The sequence below is a fragment of the Equus caballus genome, chromosome 19, assembly GCF_041296265.1.
Source record: "Equus caballus isolate H_3958 breed thoroughbred chromosome 19, TB-T2T, whole genome shotgun sequence".
NCBI lineage: Eukaryota > Metazoa > Chordata > Mammalia > Perissodactyla > Equidae > Equus > Equus caballus.
Genome location: NC_091702.1, coordinates 37,208,062 through 37,233,005, shown reverse-complemented (window position 1 = coordinate 37,233,005; position 24,944 = coordinate 37,208,062). Strand labels below are relative to the sequence as shown.

Below are 24,944 nucleotides of genomic sequence, written 5' to 3'. Positions count from 1 at the left end.
TACCAGATCTATTTCACTCCGTAACTGGCTGTTCTTTCCTCTCGTTTCCTTAGATAAGATCTCCACAAATATTTCTATGGCTAGAAATTACTTTTGAACCACAACCTACATATACATATATATACACATACACAAACATGTAAAGCACACGTATGTACACACACAAATACATGCACACACACATATCCATATTGGAGTTTAGTTCGCTCCTCAGTTTCAGTCACCTTTGTTACTTTAAAGACAGTTAAAGCATGTGGCCATAGGATATTCAAAATGTAAAACTATCAAGGTTCTCTCTATATAGAAAATGGAGGTAGATTAAAGAACACAGAATATTGTTAACAAGAATACCTTACACAGGGATCATACTTCACAAAAAGCTTTTATTTTCATTATCTCATTTGATCTTTACAAGTCTTATCAGTAGGCGAGAAAGATGTTATTAACCCATTTTAAAGATAAATAAACTGAAGCTCAGATTCATGTTTAATATTGCATAGAAGATAGTATAGCCAGACTGAAAAGAGATCATCACAACATAAATCCAGTACACTTTTTGCCATAATTCTTTATAAAAAGCTACTGTGGTCTTGATATCTATATCTATATTGACATTGACATCTTTCTATCTATCTATCCGTCTATCTGTCTATCACCTATTCTGTTTATCTTTTTGTCTATCAATCAATCACTCTTTCTATTTATTTATCCCTCTATAATCTAGCTAGACAGCCTTATATTTTACTATGTTTGAGGTTTTTCCAGGATACTGGTGATGCTTCTGTTTATCCATTTTGGTAAAAAAATGGCTTCACATTTGGTTGGATTCACAGCCCCCTGACCCATGGAGTTCTACTCATGCCCCTGAGGACTAGAAATCTTTTCTACTTTCCTCAGTCACTGTGGTGCATTCAGCCCACCAGTGTTATGCAGAAAATTTAAATACAAGTCTTTAATTTAGCAGATCCACCCACAAGGTTCCAGAAGCTTAAGTCAGCATGAGTCTTTGGGAAAATATCACTCTGGAAAAAATAGTACATGTGAGAAAAATACTGTGAATTTAGAAGCATTTGTTTTACAAACTACAGATGCAGAGTGAAAGAAAATGACATCTCGCTTTGATATTAAGCATTCCTCCCTAACACATCCATCTGCAACATGTTTTGCAGTCACTTACCCGCTAAACCTCACAGCACACAGATTTGCACATGAGGTACAATACAGCTGACCCCGTTTTACAGATGGAGAGAACAGAAACATGAGAGATGAAATGAATTTCTCAAAGTTTCCAATCAGTTTCCAGACATCTGTCATTGGACAGGAGTAAACTAAGTCACAGTAGTCCTCTATTAAAGCTGGAAAAGGCAAGAGTATTTGTTCCAGTCTTTCTCTGTAGGAGGGGCTTGTTGGCTGAGATCTGGTTAAAGGCAGAGAAAGGAATTATCTTGAAGGCTTTTTTGTACAGAAAAAGTCTTTAATAGATGGTATGTTTATTTGGGGTAACTTCGGGGGGAAGGCAGTGCCTTGGGTACTACCAGTGACATAAAACTGATGTGAATAACCTGAACAAAGTGGCATTCAGAAGAGCGAAGCAGTTTACAATGGAGAAGGCCTTGAAATGAGAAACGGAAGACTCAGCTTTTGGTCATGGCCCTGCCTCCTTAGGCAAGTCTCCTTGTTACTCTAAGCTTCCATGATCTCTTCTTTAAGGTAAAGAGATGGATTAGATCAGTGGTTCTCAAAGGATGGTTCTCAGGCCAACAGCATCAGCATCGTCTGGGAATGTGTTAGAAATGCGAAATCTCAGGACTCGCCCTTTACCTACTGAGTCAGAAATGCTGGGAGTGGGGCCCAAAATCTAGTTTTTGAACACTTTCAGGTGATTCTGATACATGCTAAAATTTGAGGACAAGTGGATCAAAACTTCTCTAAAAGCCTCCCAGCCCTAAGACTCTGAATCCATCATGTTATTGACATGATGAATTGTATCTTTTCACATAATTTTAAGGATATTTTGGGCTCCTCAAAACACATATTAGTTAATTTTCAAGTTCTGTGAAAAAAGTAGATGTTAATCTTCTCTATTTTAGTGGCAGAGAAATCAAAGCACAAGCTTCCCAAAACTATAGGAATCAAGATGTGAGGGAGTACAGTGTAATATCTCTCTTCTCCCAAATTAGATATACTTATTCTTTCTTTCTGCAACTCAAGTTTTGGAACCACAGTTGACCAAAACAGAATCAGCAGATGTAGAACTCAGGGCTATTCTTCCATTCACATAACGACCTTGGCATGCTAGTACCTAGTTGGACCTTGCAGCTGTCAGGTAAATATGGCATATTAGTTACCGGTTTCTACCTTTCTAGAATGTTAGAAAGATCAATGAAATATTCAATTAGCAATAATCACACCTCAGATACACCTCATTGTCTACGATACTGCCACTGTGCAATGCTGAAATGAAATAATTTAAATCAAAGTTTTTATAATTCCTCAGAAGCAAGATATAATTCAGAAACATTCCATGTATACAAGTCTTGCAGTGAGGTGCCAAAAGTCAAGATCTTTGAAATTTCTTCATTTGTTTAAGTACATAGCCTGACACGTAGGAGGTAATGGATGAATGTTACTGAATCAGATTAGTCTATGCAGATTCCTGTGGGAGATATAAAGAAGAACAGTGTTCTAGTCTAAGCGTAACTAGAGGAACATGGCAAATTGAACTGTGAACTTAGTAACAAGACTTGAAGATGCTCCAAACCTTGCCAGAGGAGGAACAATAAAAAAATAGGAGATATTTAGTCTAATGAATAAATGATATTGTTGGAACAAGATCAGAATCTTCAAATAGCTGAAGAATGGAAAGTCTTCCACCTAGGAAAAGAACATGGAATGATGGACACAAGGAACAGAAAGGAAGATGTTTGATTCTTCTCTAGTAATTGTGAGTTTATTGTCACCAAGCTTTGCTTAAATTAAGCAAATTCAGGAAACAGACACAGTAGAAGTGACTTAAAGTGTTGAAAAGTTAATGCTGGTGGTTGAGTTGGAGGAGAGGAGAATCTGGGAGGTTGGGTTATATCCTGGTTACATTTTGCTTTCTGTTCCTATGCCCAATTTATTCTCTGCAGTTCTATGCCCTCTTCTGTGCCCTGGGAAATTGACCTCCCAGACTTGATGACCTGGGCACAGTTGCCTTTCAACTTCGGATTGGATTTGCAAAGTGGAAGACACAGGTAAGAGTTTGTAGTGTGCGAGAAGAGAATACATTGTGTATTTATTCCACCCCTACCACTGCCTCCCCTCATATTTAAGGCCAGACAGTGGCAAGTCCTGTCATGTGAACCCTCTTCCATACTCCAAATCTTGCCAGATAACTATATCATTATTCCTTCCCTGTGCCCCTTTGGGCGTGGATGGTAACTACTTCAAATATTGCTAATCCTGGGCTGTTTCATCCCTTCTCAGTCCTCCTAAAGCTGCCCACATCCATACAAACAGTTCGTTCAGTAAACTCTCTTCAGTTACCATGTGGAAGTGCCTTCTGATGAGCTGGTTGGTTGCCTCAGAGCAGTGGTTCTAAATCTTTAACCTGCATCAGAATCATCTGGGGTGCTTGTTAAACTACAGGCTATTGGACCTCACCCCCAGAATTTCTGACTCAATGGGTCTGGGACGGTGCCCAAGAATTTTCATTTCTAACAGGTTCCTGGGTAATGGTGATGTTGCTGGTCCAGGGACCACACTGTGAGAACAGTTGCCTGATAGTGTTTCCCAAGTGTGGCCGCCCATCAGAATTACTTCTTGAACTACATAAAATACAGATTCTTGAAATCCCCTCTGGATCTACTGAAACAGAACCCAAAAGATTGGAGCCCTGGAATATGTATTTCCTAAATGTTATCAGATGATTATGATGAAGTTGGGTTATTTTGTCAAGATGCCTCATTCTGAGAGGATGAGAAAGTAAGATTTGCTTACTCTGTACCTTTTGGCTTGACGGTGTTGAGAAGGCTCTGCCCCTGCCTGAGAAGGGAACAGAAAGCTTGTTCCTCCTCGTCCTCCAAGATCCAGTTTAGCAGCTTTAACTTTGGAGAGGGGCGGCTTTTCTGAATACTGTAAAGAGGTGTGATCACCCCATTCTCAGTACCTGGCACACAACTTTCGAGTGAGTGCAGCCATCAAGGTGCATTTGCATGGTTGGCTCTCATAGCTGACTCCTAGAGAAGACGAGAAGATGATGAGCTCCTTGAAAACAGAGATTGAATCTTACCATTTTGAATGACCCCCATTTAGAATTAGCACATCTGAGTATCATCGGAATTTAGCACCTGGCTTGGCACAGAGCAAGTGCTGGAGGTGGGGTGGGAGGGAAGACTGTTGAATAAATAAATGAAATGATAGAATGAATGAATAGATGTTGTTCTTCCTCATCTTTTCTATTATGTCAACACAAAATAATAATAAACTTGTACTTTGCCCTCAGATGCTGATTTTAGCAAGTAAATTTGCTAATACAGGGGAACTTAAAGGGAACTGGATGGCCTCATAGATCTTTTCTATCTCAACTTCTTGGTTCAACAAGTAATTGAAAGGAATCAATCTCCCGCTGACTGACAGTTTTGACAGCTGCTGTTCTCAAGATGTCAGTGTATAATCTGTTATTCTCCTTCCCAATTTAAAACTGAACAGAGACATATGCACTGTCAGTTTCGTTCCCCTGATCTTGCTCCTTGTCCCCATTTCCCCCCCTCCTGTGCTGTTTTATTCTCCACAACCCTCATGTCAGTGAAGTGTGTTTAAATTCTAAGCCATTCTGAAACTCCTCTGCCCCGAGCTAGAAGCTGGATCAGAGCTCATCTTTTCTGAGTATTATTACAGCACGTTTACAGTGGAGTCTCCAGCTTTGCAAACTAAGAGGGCATCGTAAATGTGAAGCTGTTCAAATAATAAACGAATCTCTTCTCTATGCTTAGCCAAGGGAAGTGGATATTAAAATGAATAAGAGTAATAATAAAAGGGAGCTAGCAGCATGGGTATAATTAAACTGAATAGCTCACACACAAAAAATAAAGCTCTGAACATTGACTTCCTCTGGGGCACACCCCAGTACACCCAGACCTCGCCTCAGAAAGGTATGCACCACTTGTCATCTTAATGTAAAGAAAACACCTACACTCACCCTCCTGTCTACAATTGGGAGACAAATTTGGCTTTCTGAGTCAAAGCTCTTTCAGACCTTCAGAGGAAAGAAAAAAAAGTTATTTTTCCTATCCCCAGTATTCAGGAGACAAAAATGCAATTTCTTGAATTGATAGGATGACTGGTCCTAAGGATGAGGACCTGAGGCACAGGTATCTGACGTGTTTTCAGTGTTCTAAGTGCACTTTCATCTGTGCGAGAACAAGTAGGCAGCAGCATGGTAGGGATATTTTGACCTCAAAGTTGCTCTGCAGATCATCGGGGCAGGGTAGGGGGGGCCTTCCTTCTAGAGAATTCACTGGGAAGTGTAAGCTCTGAGCGAGCTTGGGCAGTAGGGGTGGGGCTGCTGCCATCTGCTCTTTCTCCCCTGGAGCCATTTAAAACCCCACAAAGAACCAGTCACCCAGACTAGGTTATACCTACCTTCGTTTCGCAAGAGCTCTGGATCCAAGTCACTCCTAGGATGAAAATTAGGAAGTATTTCCTCATTACCCTTGGTAAGGTGAGCTTGTGAGCACAGTCTCTGGGTTATTTATCATCTGGAAATTTTGTGCATTCATGTAGCCTTTTTCCTCCAAAGAGGCTATTTACTCAGAGGCCTCTCCTAGGATTCTTTCCTTTTAAGGAAACAAAATATTCACCATAAAATTAATATGTGTAGATGTATATGAATTTTTAACCTCATTGCCTTCTCTTGTTCTTTATTTCGCTTTCCTGTGCTTTTGAGACTCATAGCTCTTCTATCTTAAAGGAGCAAAGGGGCAGAGTTCACACATTTCCATGGACCTGAGGGATTAAATCTCTGTTTTCCAATTGCTTTCTTCATAGCCCCTTTCAATCTGGTAAAAAAAATGCCTCTGAGGTGGACATGGCTTAATAAGGATTTCTCCCTTCTTCTGTTCAGTAATCACAGTCAACTCCTTGGTCTTCAAGCTACTAGTGTCATAGAGAAGAAGGTTCTCAGAAAAAAATAGAACCTTAAAGGTTCTCTGTTCTAAGGCCCCATCTGACAGTTGGTAGAATTGACAAGAAGAGACAAGAGACTTGTCTGCTATTACTAAGAAAACTTGAGTCACATTACTTCAACTTTTGTTAGAAGTTATCCTTGGAATTCACGATATTAACTGCATTTATCATGGAATTCTGAAAATATTAAGCCTAAAATAAAGCAGGATTAATTCCTCATAGTACTATGCCAATCTTCCTTACCATGTGAGTGATCTCGAGAAGTTACTTGCCTTCTCTATGTCTACATGTCCCCGTTAACGGGAGTGTTGGATTAGTGATGTTGAATGTGCCTTCAAGCTTTACTACTCTCTCCATTATGCTCTCAATCAGTGATGATTATCAAGGCTTTTGTTGCCTCTAGTACTGTAAGTAAGCAAGAGATAAACAAGTGTCTTTATGTGCACAGGATTAGGATACATGTGTTTGCCCATAAGATGATCCCAACGAGCATATTGGAACTATTGCCTTAATATTTGATTAATGTTATATTACATTTTATTTCATTTTTAGAGTGGCATAAATGGAAATCCTAGAGTTTGATTTGTGACTCCTGGTTTTTCCTCCTAGCTTTACAGTTTAATTTTGCTATATGACTGTGGGCAAGTCATTTAACTTCAATGAGCATCAGTGACTTCATCTATGAAATGGGAGCAGATGATAAGGTAGAGAAAGAGGGGAGATTTTATACTACATTTCTCTAAGAGCCTTTCTAGTTCTAGCGAGATAGGAATCTGACATAACTCTCTAAATGCTTATAGTTTTGTATATGGAAATACCTAGATTATCTGGACAGAAAAGGCAAAAGATGGGGGTAAAGAGATGCAGAGACAAGGGAGACAACAGTAGAAGTTCCAGAGAGTTCCCTCCTTTGTTGGTGAAGTTGTGTGTTTGTTGGGAGCAGAGAAAAAGCATGGATGGAGACAACCAGGAGCCACGTGTTAATGTGAATCTTCTCTTCGGAGACTTCTGCTTCCCCCTTGCTGTGCTCCAAATCTTTTTCGCTTAAGGACAAAGAGTCCCTGGGCAACCAACCATATTAGGTACTGCTCATATGAATACAATGATAGGTTCAGAAAGCCATATTCTTATGAGGTCTAGCAATAACCTTACAGACTCTTAACTTCAACCTTACAAACCCTTAATTTAAACTCAATTAATTCATGTTACATTAATAATGATTTTAGCTAAATGGTTTTTTTGATTTTTTAATAAAGAAAAAATCAAAAGAAAGCATACAAAAACTTACACCTAGACATTGAGTTATAGTTTTGTGATGTTGAAAGATATTTTTTAATATAAAACCATTCAAATATATTGAAAAGGTAGAAGAAAAATGAATCTATTTCCTAGTGAACATCACGTAAAAGCAACAACAAAAAAATAAAATGTGTCCTGGTTTCTAGCTTCAAACACAAACACATCAATAAGCTGAGAGCTCTTGGGCGTAAGGTCAGCCTTGGCATAAACTAGTTTGCTTAGAAAATTGCCACAGTCTCCTACTTCGTGACACATACACACCTACATGAACCATCAAGAAGCGAGGGCAGGAGTACAGAGTATACAGAGCCCACTACAGAATTCTCGTCACGAGGCCATGTTAAAGATAAATTGATTAAAACACCCAGGAGTGCTCTTCACCACTGGAATAGTCACCTTCCCAGTATAGAAGACACTTGTTGTCAGGACATGTCCTTTAGGTAGAAGGGCGTGGCAATATACTTTACTTCTCCACAATTTTTCCTCCTCCCCTAGTTGTAGCCACACTCCTGTGGCAAATTTGTACATTCTGATTTGGTGCAGAGAGCAATGGAAGTCAGCACCCTGTACTTCGAGACCCAACTGCCATAGATTACCTGATTTACTATGTGAATAGCCTGAAAATTATCTAGATAATAACAGAGCACAATTAACTATGCATCGGCACTTTAATCAACCACGAATCAACATGTGTGGTCGAAAGACAACCTATTTGCTTAATGACCTTGAGGAGGTTACTTCCCCTGTCAGGGTCTCAAAGGGATTGAACCAGATCAGTGGTGCTGCACATTGGCCACACATTAAAATCCCCTGGGGACCTTTGAAAGCTATCGATGCCCAAGCCCTACCCCTACAACATCAGTATATCAGGATCTCTGGTGGTGGGGTCTGGGCATTGATATTTTTTTAAAGCTCCCCAAAGGATTCTGATGTGCAACCAAGGTTGAGAAACACAAGTTCCTTCTGAACACAAGCAGGCGAGGGCATCAAGGACACATGAGAACCAACCTTGAAGTTAGACTTTGGACTCTAGAATCTAAAAGAGAAGGATATCTAGAAGGCGATGTGCATATGTTGGGCCTATTCATCGGGGCCATGCCACACAAGCTTGCCACTGTGCAGATGGCAAATTGATAAACTTGAAAACTAAATAAAGTCTCATGAGAACCCTCAACTTGTTTTAGGAAAACCGAGATTGCTGCTTCCTGTGATGGTATTCAGACCCTGACAGTTTTTAGTTTTCTATGAGTGAGGTTCCTTCAGAAATAATATACCACCCAGCAAAATAGCACCCCAAAAGTGCTATTGCCTCATTCTGGCAACAAAAACTGTGTTTTCCCTTAGGCCTTGCTTCGTAGGCTGGAGTTGCCATGGGAAGCAAGACTTTATTGGGATGCCAGAACAAACAGGCTCAGAAACCACCCAGCATAACTTACAGAGCTGCCTGTAAATCAAAGACAGCCCTCGGGTCAAAGCCACTTAGACACACACACTCTCACATATACACATACTCCCAGAAAAACATTACAAAGGAGAAGGCGTGTCCAGGAAATCCAACTAAAATTACTGCACGTAAGTAATCATAACCGAAATTTATGTGTCCCTTTCATCCACAGTTCCCAAAAGACACAGAGTATGCTAGCGTTACTTGCCTTTTGAAAGTTTTCCAATGTTCTGGAGGATAAAAGAGGAGGGATTTTTCATTTAAAATCAGGGAAGTGGAAGCGGCTGCGAGGGGTCATCTATTCCATTCTTCTGGTTTCAGACAGAGTTACAAAGAAACCAAGTCATTTCTCTCCTTCCCATTGGTAAAGTCAATACTACACCATTGCAGGGTGTCATTAGCCATCCAGCCCACTCGATTTTTCTCTAGAGGACTTTCTATCAGTGATCATTCTGCTGGGACGGAATTTTAAAGCAATCTCTACTACCATAACACCCACATGCCAGTGTAGATCTTTAGGCAGGTCAGTTACTGTTGAGCTGGCCACCTCTTCTATCTCCCCACTTCTTTGGTTTCCTTTTTTATGAAGAATGCCCATTCTCCTACTAAAGAGCGAACTCCTTTAACTTGAGAAACAGTATCTTTCAATCCTTAGAAACCTGGCAATACCCAGATAACCTTGATATTTAAAAAATATTTCTATACCTACACTCTGTTTCTGACAATAGTGTCCAAGCCCACATGGCCCTGCTCCACCATCTACAGAAATGTGGGACGGCTGGTCACCAACCCCAGCTAGAAAGAGCTCAGTAGATATCAGTTCTCCTACTTCTTTCCCTCAGGCAGTTTCACTTTTTAATTTTAATAATGCTAAATTGAAATGTAAGATTACATTTGGAATCCTGACAAGAAAGATTTTAGAAAAGAATCCCACTTTTCCATTTAATGAAGAATTCTTTGTTGTTTCAAAGACTAGGACATTTGTAGGAAGGAAGATCTCCCCACAAGGTGAAGGCTGCCTGCATGGTATTGCACACACACGCTTGCCCCTCCTGTCACCAGCTTCTGCAAGACCCACCCTACCTGTGATGCACAGACTCGGCCCTGCTCAGACCTCTGGCATCAGGCACGATCCTAGCCAGGTGGGTGATTTTGATTTAGTTCAATACCCCAGAGTACCACCTCAAGGGATATGCGTTGCCAGCCTGACCCTGACGTGGTGCCTTTGTGTTAATAACTCACTTTCTTTCTCATCCTTGACACCGTCACCACCATAACTTGAGTCCCTGTCAGAGTCCTTCTGCCTGATTTACTTTCTTTGCAACTTGCTTAGCATACCAGCCTCGCTGGGACTCTGCCTTCTTCTGTCATCTCCCAAATTCAACACCTTCTAAAGGATGTGAAGACCATACAGAGCTATGACTGTAGAGGGAGGAAGTGGATGGATGGGAAACAAACTTGGACTAATTCCTGGGTTAAATTGTAGGCTTTTGCTTGTGACTTTCCTCTGTTCTCATTGTGCCTGGCTTTTGATTGGATAATAGTCAACGTGGAGTTTAACTAGAATGTAAACTCTTAGGACCAGTGTGCTTTTTCTTTTTTAATTCTTCTCTTCCTTCTTTTATCATCCATGTCAAGACTCGTGTCTCTTTGTCCTACTTGTTCTAACTCAATTCTCCAACTCAAGAACAGAGACAGCTATGGCATAGTGAAAGATATCCTGCACTACGGTCTGAATGAGTTGCAATTTCTCTATGCATTGGCAGAGAGATCTTGGGCAAGTTACTTTACTTCTCTGAGCTTCACATTTACTCATGACCTTTTCATGTGGATCAAATGAGTTGTGAAATCACGACAGGACTATAAATCTGGAGGCCGTTTTCTCCTCTCTTCCTAATATTACGAGAACAGAGTGGTAACATAGAAAATCTTCGTAAGCACTTCCTGAGAAAAACTTTTGAGCAATTTGGGGAGTCTGTTACTGTCAAGTAGTGCTCAGGTTTGTTTTGGTCACAGTCACTGAATTACAGTTTTACAATCACTCATACAGTGCAAAGGTTTGGTACCTGCATTTATTTCTCTAATGTGCATTTTTCCCAGGTCTTTGACCTGGCACTTTAGCAAAAACAAAACTTCAAAGACGTCCTAAACTAGTGGAGGAACTTCAAAGACTTCCTGCAGGGTCCATTAGCACCTATAAAATTGATCTCTGTCACTAATGGCTTTTAAATTAACGTGAGGGCTAATGAGGACTGATAACCACCACCTCCTGAGATTGTTGCTATTTAAGTGGAAAATAACCCTTAACTCTCTACATTGAAATCCAATGTGTGATTGGTTTAAGATTCATTAACTATTGTAGATTTGAGGTTCTTTTTATGATTGTTTCAGATAAAGAGTTTTGTGGTATACCTGGTAAAAAGCACATCCTAGGTACCTGCTTGACCATTAAAAGAAGTTGACAAGACTTCCTGATGAAATGAGAATTCACCTTCCAGATCAATGTGGGCTCTGAAGGCTTCCGAAAATCAAGTGGGCACACCAACACCAGGTAGGATAGCATACTGTCTAGACCACGGAGCGAGACTGAGATCAAATCTTACCTCTGCTATTTTGTAGTCTCTTGATCTTGGGCGAGTTAGTTAGCCCATCTATGCCTTTATTTCCTCACTTGTAAGATGGGGCTAACAAAAGTACTGACCTCTGGGAGCTGTAGTAAGTGAAAAGGTGAATACAAAACACTCAGCAATCACCAGTATTTGGTGACCATGTGAATCAATTTTTTTATTAAAGGCAAATAATATTTAAAGTCAACGGTGAAATTTTTCTACAGGATAATTTCTTATATGAACTTCTCTCAAATTATCATGTATTTATAGGTGTATATTTCTATATAATGTAGATTAAATCACTCAATATGCAGATTTTGTTTTGTGTCTTATTTATATCTCCTGATTATAAAATTAGGACATTCTAAATCTGCCTTGGAAGAACCAAAAAATATAAAGGAACAGAAAAAAACTTCACCTATATACAATTACCCAGAGACATCTGTTATTTTGTCACATTGTCTTTTAAACAATTTTTACCATCAGGAATACTACTGAAACAAAAATGAAAACAAGTATTTTTATTTATGTAGGTGTTTTTGGTATATACAAAATTTCTGATGAATATAAGAAAATGACTGGTTATTTTCTCATAAACATTTGGCTTTTTTCATTATTATTTACTCTTTCTTTTGATTTTTCAGCCTCTTTAGAGCAGGATTCTCAACCTTGACTGCACGTTAGATTCACCTGGGGAGCTTTAGAAACAGCAGAGGGCCAGGCTTCTCCCCTGACCCATGACAAGAGGAGCTGGGTAGGTGGGCATTTGCATTTTTTAAATCTCTCCAAATGATTCTAACTCACAGCTGTAGGGCAGGAAGACATTTCCTCTACCCACTGTGGGTTCTTCTGGCTGGAGAACGAATTAAATTCACATGAGACAGAATAACAGGAGAAAATTAAACAAAGCTTTAGAACATGTATACATGGGAGAGGCCCAGGCAAGCTGAGCAACTCGCCAAAATGGCTGAAGCCACCACCTTAAATATCTTCTTCAGCTAAAGACAAAGGAGGATGTTGGGGGTGGGGGGAGTCAGTTACAGGAGGTTACCAGACAAGTACACTAAACAAGAGTAAGATTATTATGCAGATTTAAGTTCTTTCCTTTGGCATTGATTAAGAGTTTCTAGAGATAAGGTCATCCCTCCTTCCTGGTACAGAGAGGAAGACACCTTTGCAGGTGGAGACTTCCTTTACAATGTAAATGCCTTTTAACAAAGGGTAAGTAAACTCTACTTTTCAGAGTTGCTTTCCTGTCTGCAGTTTATTAAAAGTAACCAACCCCAAATAATCCTCATGCCAAAGAGACATATCTCGGGGTGGCCAATTCCAGTCCCCCACACAGCTAAGATTGAGAAGCACTGCTTCAGAGGGACTGAATTCTTCCCTGGACTTGCTGAGGAGACCCAGCTTTCCTATCTGAAAACAGTGGTGACACGCCTTCCTTGGTTGCTGCTGTTCTGCCAAACCAATCTCTCCTTGGCATCAAAACTCCTGGAAAAACCCACAGAACTATGATCCTCAGCTCCTTTGCTGGTGCCCTGTATTACCCTTCCTTCTTTATCACTGTTCTTTGGAAGATCGCAGATTATCACCTATCAGTATATCCTGCGACTTAAAAAAAAAATCAGTCTTCCAATTCTTTTCTGCCTTCACAGCATTTTCCTGTCAAGTTCTCCACTCCCAAACTCTCATTCCTCATTTAGCTCCCTTAACACTGCCCTCTCCTGATTTACTAGGCACATTGATGTCATGCAGAAAAAGTGTTCTGAAAGGAGGTGATAGTGAGCTGGGGTCTCAGCCCTACCACCTCCCACATGATGGGAGGACTGAATGAGTAACACAATATATGGGGCCACGCCTAGCACATCTCAAGAGGAACTTTTGTTCACTCCCCATTTCCCTCTTCTACCTCTCTTTCTGCTCCTTTCCTAAAGAAAATGGATACTTTTATTCACCAGAGTACCACGGGAATGTTTCCTGGAGAGAAATTCCTATTCCAGAGGGGGAAGCCCACTGCACTCATGCTTGTGGTGAGGATGAGTCACATCACAAAAAGAATGGAGAAATGGAAGAAAGAGAGTAAGAGTAAGGAAATTTCTGATAATTTCAGCTTCTAATGGGCTATGGAAATTCCTCTATGGCCCCATCAAGACAATGTACTCTAAAAATACATTATTTTTCAAGATTTCTCTAGTTGGATTTTTGATCTGGTTGGTTGTTTGGTTGGTTGGTTTGGGGTTTGGGGGAATGTGTGGATGAGCAGAAGCAGCCCTCAGGGCAGCCAAACTATATTCCTCTTCTCCCAAAATAGATCTACTCCAAGTGTAGTAATCAAGAGTTGCTATTTACTGAGGGCTGTTCTAGATTGATAAACCCCAGAATAACCCTATAAAGGAGGATACGTTCTCTAGCAAAAGAAAACTATGTTTCCCATATATGTGACATCTTTTCCTACCCCAAAGTTCTTGCTTAATCTTCTTTCAGAAAGACCTCCATCCACTTCATCATCTCCCTGACACTGAATTCCAAAACAACTCAGTAGAAATGTACAGTTCTCTTCTGAGTGCTCGTAACCATTGATTTATGGCTCTCTTCTGATCCAATCTTTTTTTACTTTCATTTGAGTTCCAATGACTAATGTCTAATAATGTTTTATAAATTCTTCTAACTATAAAGTTCATGATGTGCTTTCACAGAAATGCTTAGCAGAGTGCCTGGCTCATAGTAGGCACTCAATAAATGTTTTTTGAATGAATGAATGAATTTATTCCCAGTCACTCACAGTTGTCTTTCTCTTATTCCCTCTTCTCTCTTTCCCTTTAATGAGGTTTACAAGTGTATTAATGAGATGTAGCTGTAGATATCAGTATTTCCCCTGATAACAATGCTTATTATTACTATTATTCTAATTCTTATTATTTGATATGAACAACAGATTTTACATAATATTTCTTTTTTTTTTTTTTTTTTTCTTTTTTTTTTTTTTTATTAATGTTATGATAGATTACAACCTTGTGAGATTTCAGTTGTACATTTTTGTTAGTCATGTTGTGGGTACACCACTTCCCCCTCCGTACCCTCCCCCCACCCCCCCTTTTCCCTGGTAACCCCCAATCAGATCTCCTTCTCAATATACTAATTTCCACCTATGAGTGGAGTCATATAGAGTTCGTCTTTCTCTGACTGACTTATTTCGCTTAACATAATACCCTCGAGGTCCATCCACATTGTTGTGAATGGGCCAATTTCGTCTTTTTTTATGGCTGAGTAGTATTCCATTGTGTATATATACCACATCTTCTTTATCCAATCATTAGTTTCTGGGCATGTAGGCTGGTTCCACGTCTTGGCTATTGTAAATAATGCTGCAATGAACATAGGGGTGCAACGGACTCTTGAGATATCTGATATCAGGTTCTTAGGATAGATACCCAGTAATGGGATGGCTGGGTCATAGGGTATTTCTATTTTTAACTTTTTGAGAAATCTCCATACTGTTTTCCATAGTGGCTGTACCAGTTTGCATTCCCACCAACAGTGTATGAGGGTTCCTCTTTCTCCACAACCCCTCCAACATTTGTCGTTCTTGGTTTTGGATGTTTTTGCCAATCTAACGGGGGTAAGGTGATATCTTAGTGTAGTTTTGATTTGCATTTCCCTGATGATTAGCGATGATGAACATCTTTTCATGTGTCTATTGGCCATATTCATATCTTCTTTTGAGAAATGTCTGTTCATGTCCTCTGCCCATTTTTTGATCGGGTTGTTTGTTTTTTTGTTGTTAAGCAGTGTGAGTTCTTTGTATATTATGGAGATTAACCCTTTGTCGGATAAGTGGCTTGTAAATATTTTTTCCCAATTAGTGAGCTGTTTTTTTGTTTCAATCCTGTTTTCCCTTGCCTTGAAGAAGCTCTTTAGTCTGATGAAGTCCCATTTGTTTATTCTTTCTATTGTTTCCCTCAACTGAGGAGTTACAGTGTCCGAAAAGATTCTTTTGAAACTGATGTCAAAGAGTGTACTGCCTATATTCTCTTCCAAAAGACTTATTGTCTCAGGCCTAATCTTTAGGTCTTTGATCCATTTTGAGTTTATTTTGGTGTGTGGTGAAAAAGAATGGTCAATTTTCAATCTTTTGCATGTGGCTGTCCAGTTTTCCCAGCACCATTTGTTGAAGAGACTTTCTTTTCTCCATTGTAGGCCCTCTGCTCCTTTGTCGAAGATTAGCTGTCCATAGATGTGTGGTTTTATCTCTGGGCTTTCAATTCTGTTCCATTGATCTGTGGACCTGTTTTGGTACCAGTACCATGCTGTTTTGATCACTGTAGCTTTGTAGTATGTTTTGAAATCGGGGATTGTGATTCCGCCGGCTTTGTTTTTCTTGCTCAGGATTGCTTTAGCAATTCGCGGTCTTTTGTTGCCCCATATGAATTTTAGGATTGTTTGTTCAATTTCTGTGAAGAATGTTCTTGGGATTCTGATTGGGATAGCATTGAATCTGTATATTGCTTTAGGTAGTATGGACATTTTAACTATGTTTATTCTTCCGATCCATGTGCAAGGGATGTCTTTCCATCTCTTTATGTCATCGCCTATTTCTTTCAAGAGAGTCTTGTAGTTTTCATTGTATAGATCCTTCACTTCCTTGGTTAAGTTTATCCCAAGGTATTTTATTCTTTTCGTTGCTATTGTGAATGGGATAGAGTTCTTGAGTTCCTTTTCTGTTAGTTTATTGTTAGTGTATAGAAATGCTACTGATTTATGCACGTTAATTTTATACCCTGCTACTTTGCTGTAGTTGTTGATTATTTCTAATAGTTTTTCTGTGGATTCTTTGGGGTTTTCTATGTATAAGATCATGTCGTCTGCAAACAACGAGAGTTTTACTTCTTCGTTACCTATTTGGATTCCTTTTATTTCTTTTTCCTGCCGAATTGCTCTGGCCAGCACCTCCAGAACTATGTTGAATAGGAGTGGTGAAAGTGGGCACCCTTGTCTTGTTCCTGTCCTCAGAGGGATGGCTTTCAGCTTTTGTCCATTGAGTATGATGTTGGCTGTGGGTCTATCATATATGGCCTTTATTATGTTGAGGTACTTTCCTTCTATACCCATTTTACTGAGGGTTTTTATCATAAATGGGTGTTGGATCTTGTCGAATGCTTTCTCTGCATCTATTGAGATGATCATGTGGTTTTTGGTTTTCATTTTGTTAATGTAGTGTATCACGTTGATTGACTTGCGGATGTTGAACCATCCCTGTGTCCCTGGTATAAATCCCACTTGATCATGGTGTATAATCTTTTTGATGTATTGCTGTAATCGGTTTGCCAAAATTTTGTTGAGGATTTTTGCATCTATGTTCATCAGTGATATCGGCCTGTAGTTCTCCTTCTTTGTGTTGTCCTTGTCAGGTTTGGGGATCAGAGTGATGTTGGCTTCATAGAATGTGTTAGGGAGTTCTCCATCTTTCTCAATTTTCTGGAACAGTTTGAGGAGAATAGGTATTAAGTCTTCTTTGAATGTTTGGTAGAATTCTCCAGAGAAGCCGTCTGGTCCTGGACTCTTGTTTTTGGGGAGGTTTTTGATTACCGTTTCTATTTCCTTACTTGTGATTGGTCTATTCAGATTCTCCATTTCTTCCTGATTCAGTTTGGGGAGATTGTAGGAGTCTAGGAATTTGTCCATTTCTTCCAGGTTGTTCAATTTGTTGGCATATAGTTTTTCATAGTATTCTCTTATGATCTCTTGTATTTCATTGGTATCTGTTGTGATTTCTCCTCTGTCATTCCTGATTTTATTAATTTGCGATTTCTCTCTTCTTTTCTTGGTGAGTCTGGCTAGGGGTTTGTCAATTTTGTTAATTCTTTCGAAGAACCAACTCTTTGTTTCATTGATCCTTTCTATTGTCTTTTTTGTTTCAATATCGTTTATTTCTGCTCTTATTTTTATTATTTCCCTCCTTCTACTGACTCTGGGCCTTGTTTGTTCTTCTTTTTCTAGTTCTGTTAGGTGTCGTTTGAGGTTGCTTACGTGAGCTTTTTCTTGTTTAGTGAGGTGAGCCTGTATTGCGATGAATTTCCCTCTTAGGACTGCTTTTGCTGCATCCCAAATGATTTGGTATGTCGTGTTCTCATTTTCATTTGTCTCCAGATAATATTTGATTTCTTCTTTAATTTCTTCAATGATCCATTGTTTGTTGAGAAGCGTGTTGTTTAGTCTCCACATTTTTGCACCTTTCTCTGCTTTTTTCTTGTAGTTGATTTCTAGTTTAATAGCGTTATGATCAGAAAAGATGCTTGATATTATTTCAACTCTCTTGTATTTATTGATGTTTGCTTTGGTTCCCAAAATATGGTCAATCCTTGAGAATGTTCCATGTGCACTTGAGAAGAATGTGTAACCTGCTGTTTTTGGATGAAGTGTTCTATATATATCTATTAAGTCCATCTGGTCTAATTTTTCATTTAATTCTATTATTTCCTTGTTGATTTTCTGTCTGGATGTTCTGTCCATTGGTGTTAATGGTGTGTTGAGGTCCCCTACTATTATTGTATTGTTGTTGATGTCTTCTTTTAGTTCTATTAAGAGTTGCTTTACAAATTTTGGTGCTCCTGTGTTGGGTGCGTATATATTTATAAGTGTTATGTCTTCTTGGTGGAGAGTCCCTTTTATCATTATATACTGTCCCTCTTTGTCTTTCTTTATCTGTTTTGCTTTGAAATCTACCTTGTCTGATATTAGTATAGCGACACCTGCTTTCTTTTGTTCATTATTAGCTTGGAGTATTGTTCTCCATCCCTTCACTCTGAGTCTGTGTTTGTCTTTGGGGCTGAGGTGTGTTTCCTGGAGGCAGCATATTGTTGGATCTTGTTCTTTGATCCATCCTGCCACTCTGTGTCTTTTGATTGGGGAGTTCAATCCGTTTACGTTTAGAGTAATTATTGAGACGTGGGGGCCTACCACTACCATTTTGTGTCTTGTTTTCCGGTTTTCTTCAGTTTCCTTTGTTTCTCGTCCCATGGTTTAATCTGTTCTGATGTAGAGCTGCTACTCTCTGTTGTTGTCCTTCTACTTATCTCCTCTGCTCTTGGTTTTGTAGCCCCTTTCCTTTTTTGGATTTTTCAGGAATGAGGGTTTTCCTGAGGATTTCCTGAAGAGGAGGTTTTGTGGCAATGAACTCCCTTAATTTTTGTTTATCTGGGAAAGTTTTTATTTCTCCATCGTATTTGAAGGATATTTTCGCTGGGTAGAGAATTCTCGGCTGTAGGTTTTTGTCCTTCAGATTTTTGAATATATCATTCCACTCTCTTCTAGCCTGTAAAGTTTCTGCTGAGAAATCTGCTGATAGCCTGATGGGGGTTCCTTTGTAGGTTAGTTTCTTTTGCCTGGCTGTCCTTAATATTTTCTCCTTGTCATTGACTTTTGCTAGCTTCACTACTATATGCCGTGGAGTTGGTCTTCTTGCATTGATAAAGTTTGGAGATCTATTGGCTTCTGTCACCTGAAGATCCATCTCCCTCACCAGATTTGGGAAGTTCTCAGCCATTATTTCTTTGAATAGGTTTTCTGCCCCTTTCTCCTTCTCTTCTCCCTCTGGTATACCTATAATCCTTACGTTGCATCTCCTAATTGTGTCTGATAATTCTCGGAGAGTTTCTTCATTTCTTTTAAGTCTTGCTTCTCTCTCCTCCTCTGCCTGCAACAATTCTATATTGCCATCTTCCAAATTGCTAATTCTTTCCTCCATATTATCGGCCCTACTGTTCAGAGCATCTAGATTTTTCTTAATCTCCTCTATTGTGTTCTTCATTTCCAGTATTTCTGTTTGGTTCTTCTTTATCGTATCAAACTCTTTTGTGACATAGCTCCTGAACTCGTTGAGTTGTCGGTCAGAATTCTCTCTTAACTCAGTGAGTATTTTAATGATGGCTGTTTTGAAGTCATCATCATTTAGGTTATATATCTCATTTTCTTTGGGATTGTTTTCTGTGTATTTGTTACTTTCTTTCTGTTCTGGAGATTTAATGTATTTTTTCATATTGCTTGATGATGTTGATTTGTGCCTCCGCATGGAGACAGAGTTTAGTTGCTCCTTTCACTTGTTTCAGCTGCTGCGGTGGGGGGAGCAGCTGTTTATACTTCACCAACCAGGAACCCTGTCCGTAGTTGCTAACTGGGCCTGGACCCCTCTTCGTAGCCACAGTGGCCCTTTGGATTCCCTCCTCTGCCGTGGGGGCCGTCACGGGGGGCTTCAGACTGCAGGTGCCTACTGTTGTTGCCCACCTAGATGCGCTCTCTCCTTGGGGTCTGCAACGGTGTTATGGGCTTTTCCAGCAGCCAGGGGTGGGATCACTTTTATTTGTCGCTCGGTTGCTGTCGGCACCCACCAAATCTCACTTGTCCTCTATGGGTCGCAGGAGAGCTATTGGCATCTTCTACAGTCTGTGGTTAGTACACCTAGCTATGCTGCTTTTGCCCTGGGGTCTTCCAGCCTTGTGGCTGGCGGCTGGGTGCCTTCTACTGGTGCTGTGCAGAGGCTTTCCCTAAGGCTTCTGTGAGCCTGTAGGGTTTCCCCCTAGGCTACTAAGCTGGGTCTCTGGAACTCTCTCCAGCCCCAGTCCTCTCCGAGATCTCCGGCAATCCCTAGCCTCACCGGGTGGGCAACGGCAGCTGGGGGTCGCCCCGCCCTCTGGGCTTCTCTCCGGGCCTCTGCCGGGAGCTCTGAATGCTCAGCGTGGCCCCTCTGCTACCGGCAGACAGAGAGTTTTGTCTGCTGCCTGGCGGAGCTCCGGCGCTTCCCCTCCGGGTCGCCGGACCCGCCTTTGAAAGTTCCCCCGCCCCGGTCCTCTCCGAGATCTCTGGCAATCCCTAGTCCCACGGGGCGGGCAACGGCAGCTGGGGGACGCCCCGCCCTCTGGGCTTCCGTCAGAGCCTCTGCCGGGAGCCCTGAATGCTGGGCGTGGCCCCTCTGCTAATGGCAGACAGAGAGTTTTGTCTGCTGCCTGGGCGGAGCTCCGGCGCTTCTCCACCGGATCGCCGGACCCGCCTTTGAAAGTTCCCCCGCCCCGGTCCTCTCCGAGATCTCCGGCAATCCCTAGTCCCACGGGGCGGGCAACGGCAGCTGGGGGTCGCCCCGCCCTCTGGGCTTCTCTCCGGGCCTCTGCCGGGAGCCCTGAGTGCTCAGCGTGGCCCCTCTGCTACCGGCAGACAGAGAGTTTTGTCTGCTGCCTGGGGGAGCTCCGGCACTTCCCCTCCGGGTCGCCGATCCGGCCTTTGAAAGATCCCCCGCCCCGGTCCTCTCCGAGATCTCCGGCAATCCCTAGTCCCCCGGGGCGGGCAACGGCAGCTGGGGGTCGCCCCGCCCTCTGGGCTTCTGTCCGGGCCTCTGCCGGGAGCCCTGAGTGCTCAGCGTGGCCCCTCTGCTACCGGCAGACAGAGAGTTTTGTCTGCTGCCTGGCGCAGCTCCGGCGCTTCCCCTCCGGGTCGCCGATCCGGCCTTTGAAAGTTCCGGGGCCCTTTGAAAGTTCCCCCGCCCCGGTCCTCTCCGAGATCTCCGGCAATCCCTAGTCCCCCGGGGCGGGCAACGGCAGCTGGGGGTCGCCCCGCCCTCTGGGCTTCTCTCCGGCCCTCTGCCGGGAGCCCTGAGTGCTCAGCGTGGCCCCTCTGCTACCGGCAGACAGAGAGTTTTGTCTGCTGCCTGGCGGAGCTCCGGCGCTTCCCCACCGGGTCGCCGGACCCGCCTTTGAAAGATCCCCCGCCCCGGTCCTCTCCGAGATCTCCGACAATCCCTAGTCCCACGGGGCGGGCAACGGCAGCTGGGAGACCTCCGTGCCCACCGTGTCTCTCTCTGGGACCCTCCGGGCGCCCCGAGCACCAGGCCGGGTCTCCCCGCCAATGGCGGGGAGAGACTCTCCCCGCAGGCTCAGGTGTGCAACTCCAAAGTTTCCCTCTGCGTTTAGGAGTAATTGCGGGGGGTTTAAGTAGGGTTCTGGTCACCTGTTTCCACCGTCGCTCCTCTGTTGTGTTCTCGCTCCTGCCCTAGATGTGTGTGGATCCTCTGGGGGCGTCCGTTGGAAGAAAGCCGCTTGCGGGTACTAGGCTGCCCGTCGGGGTCGGAGAGTTTTCACCTATTTCCACATCCTCCCGGAGGAAAGTCCGTCCGCCTTCCGATGTATAGTCGCGTGGGTGTCTCAGACGTCCTGAGATGCTGTCTGGATATCCTTTGTCAAGCGATAAGTGTCCAAATAATTGTAGACTCGAAGGGCGAGAGACAAAGAGGACTACTCACGGCGCCATCTTGGAATTCCCTCTTAATACTTTTTCTTTTTACATAATATTTCTTGAAAGTTATGAAAACAAAACATTTTTCTTGACTTTCACCAAGCTATGTTGAAAAAAAAGTACTTGATTAAGGGATCATAAGAGGAAAGCACTTGCTAATCCCTAAAATAGTTGTCTGTCACTGCTGTGTAAATGAATAACACATGTGCAAAAACACAGCAACTTGGGATTTATTTGGTGAAAAATAAAGTTCCAATTTCCGTCTCTTTTGGTATTTAGTATTGCTAAGACATATACCTGGAAACAAGAAATTTCATAGTTGATTATTGTATTTAATAGTGGATCTTAGTACTGACAGAGTTCTTAACACTAGTAAATCACTTTTCAATCATGGATTAATATTCTGGATAAGGATAGAGGACACAAGGGCATAGAGAGGTTGAGTTGCCTGAGTTTATCCAGCAGTTGACTGCTAATATTGGAATAAGAAGTCAGCATGGGTATACTTGAAAGGATATCCACCCTTGAGCTGTTTTTTTCATAATGAAGTTGAAAAAAATTGATTCATTGAAGAAATGCTGAACAAGAAAGAAAAGCAAGAAGGAAAAGTCACTGTTAAACTGTTATTCAGTGATCAATACCTTTAAAATGTGGATACATCCGCTTCTATTTTTTCTATATGAATACATTCTATTAATACAATCTCTAGTCATATTTGTTTAAAACATCAGGATTATTATAAACACAATTTTATATTCTGCTTTTGCACTTTTATAGTATGCATTTTTTTCATATCAATGTGATCATTGGAAAACATGAATTTTGATAGCTGTGTTGTATTAGAATGTTTGGATATACATAAAATTATTTATTCATTTTTCCCACTGTTGATCATTTGAGTTGCTGCAGTTTATTACTAAATTTATGTCATAAATGATATGCAATAAATATGTTTACCCAGATTTGTGTGCACATCTCTGATTACTTTCACCTACAAAACTACAAGAAGGATGTTACAAGTTATCTTTTGTATTGTGATTCTTTACAGGTATTGAGGTTCAGAGCATGATATCTTGGAAAGAGTTGTAACCTGAAACCCAGGAGATCTGACTTTTAATCCTAAATCTACCTCCAGCCCACAGGAGATGGCAAGAGTTCATGCTCTAGCTCACCCAGGCAAAGTGTGGGATCTTCTGAGTTCTTCATTTTAGGACCAATTTGAGCAGGGACTTTTGAACTTTAATGTGTATCAGAATCATCTGAAGGAGCTTGTTGAACAGAAATTTCTGGGTGGCCCTACCCCAAGAGTGCCACATTTACAAGTTCTGGCTAGGGTCTAAGAATTTGCATTCCTAACAATTCCTAGACGTTGCTGATGCTCCTGGCCTGGGGACCATACTTTTGAAAACAATTGAACTAGAGCATCTGTTTAGAAGAGGTACCAGGATGGTGAGGATACAAAGAAATGTCTTCACTTGTTTAAAATAAAACATAAGATATAAGAATCAAAGCAGAACCTTTACCTGAAAAAGAACAGGGAAAAGGATCAACAGATTCTCTCCCTATTAGTCCAACCATGGCCTTGGGGACTCCGGCTCATTCCTTGCCTCATAATGTCACGCCCCAAGATGAGGTGCTTTCCCTTTAATGTTCTAGACCAAATGGGTTGTATACCCCATTCTTGGTTCCTTGGAAAATAGCTGAGATAAGAGAATTGTTCAAAATTACTTTACCAACTTTAAAGGCCAATTGGAAGAGAACAAAGGAGAAGAAGCAGAAAAAAGTCTAGTTTACATAGTATGATTATTTGAAAATTCTATTAGTTAACGGGCTCCAAAAACTTGTCACCCTGATCCCTTGCACACCCAGTCTTCCAAGATGGCTGTATTGTAGCTATAGAGTCCTGGACAACCTTTTGGGCCTCTTGCCTGGCTCCCATGCTTTCCAGAGCCTGGTCTGCCTCCATGTGGCTGGAACCATGCCCCTTTTACCTAGCACATGCTGTCTTCTGGTCACTCTGGGACTAAAGCCATTTAATTCCAACATACTTGGTTTAGCTTTAGGGGCATATTCTTTTTCTAGCAACTAGCAGGACTTGGTGACTGATAAAGAGCTGACCCAGCATAAGTCGCCAACACCCAGCCCCTTTTCACCATATATATAGAGATAGGCAAAGCAGAATAACACTTTAATCAGAGCACAACCTTAGCATAAGTGTAACAAGAATTGTACACCTGCAGTTATTAGGCTGTGGGGGACCAGAATGGCTGTTCTGTCTGTCACTAAGTGAGTATGAAGCTTGCACAATTAGACTGATTAAAGGAAATTGGAATGTTCAGTCAGTCTCCAAACACTCAATGGGATTTAATTAGGGTCTTTGAATCATTGTGTACGACCACAAGGAATGAACCTACAAATGATGTATGAACACTACATGGAGAAATAACACTTACTGAGCACTTATTGTATACCATGATTGATTATAGCATGTAGTTTCTGAAAGATAAAGTCTAAAAATAGAGTAGGCTGCCTTAAGAGATCATGGGTTGCCTTTTACTGGACATATTCAAACCAGATTCATATTCAACTTCCACTTCTTCCAATAAGACTCCTGCTTACTCCCGTTCTCTGGGTCCTGCATTTGAGTGATCCTGAATCACCCATTTTATTTTCTCGAATTTTCTGCTTCTGTTCTTGCCCCTACAGTCCATTGCAGTTACAGTAGTAATTTAAAAACGTGAAATACCTCATACCTCTACTGAAAACATTTCAATGACTTTTAAATACACTTGGAATAAAAACCAAACTCCTTAACATGCTCTGCATGACCTGGCTTATGCCTACCTCTCTGCTCGTCTCCTCCATGTTCACCAAGCTTCTCACCTCCGACCTTCATTCTGTTCTTTGAATAGGCCATGCTCATGCCTTCCTCAGCCACTTTGCATGTGCTGTCTTCTCTCAGTGATTCGTACCTCAGAACAATGCTAGTTTCATTTCATCATTCAGATCTTCAGCAAAATGTTTCCTCTTCAGAGAAACCCATCCCGACCACCCTCTCTAAAATATAAAAGCCACTATGTACAGCTACCACTTTCAAAGCCATTTTCCCATTGTATTCTCTTTATGGCCCCTATTATCACTTT

General features: G+C 41.4%; 2 long non-coding RNA genes and 1 pseudogene across 2 annotated transcripts; 1 reads left to right on the top strand and 2 right to left on the bottom strand.

Moving 5' to 3' along the window:
* Positions 1-363: 363 nt before the first annotated feature.
* LOC138919171 (uncharacterized) lies at positions 364-24,944 on the bottom strand. Its single transcript, XR_011429147.1, has 4 exons — positions 24,646-24,944; positions 5,626-5,819; positions 3,989-4,220; positions 364-1,417 (listed from the first exon to the last, which is right to left on the bottom strand). It is a non-coding gene; the product is annotated as an uncharacterized lncRNA (long non-coding RNA).
* Positions 2,350-2,456, bottom strand: LOC111769148 (U4 spliceosomal RNA; annotated as a pseudogene).
* Positions 9,883-22,763, top strand: LOC138919172 (uncharacterized). Its single transcript, XR_011429148.1, has 5 exons — positions 9,883-10,053; positions 11,303-11,462; positions 12,165-12,274; positions 13,482-13,608; positions 21,563-22,763. It is a non-coding gene; the product is annotated as an uncharacterized lncRNA (long non-coding RNA).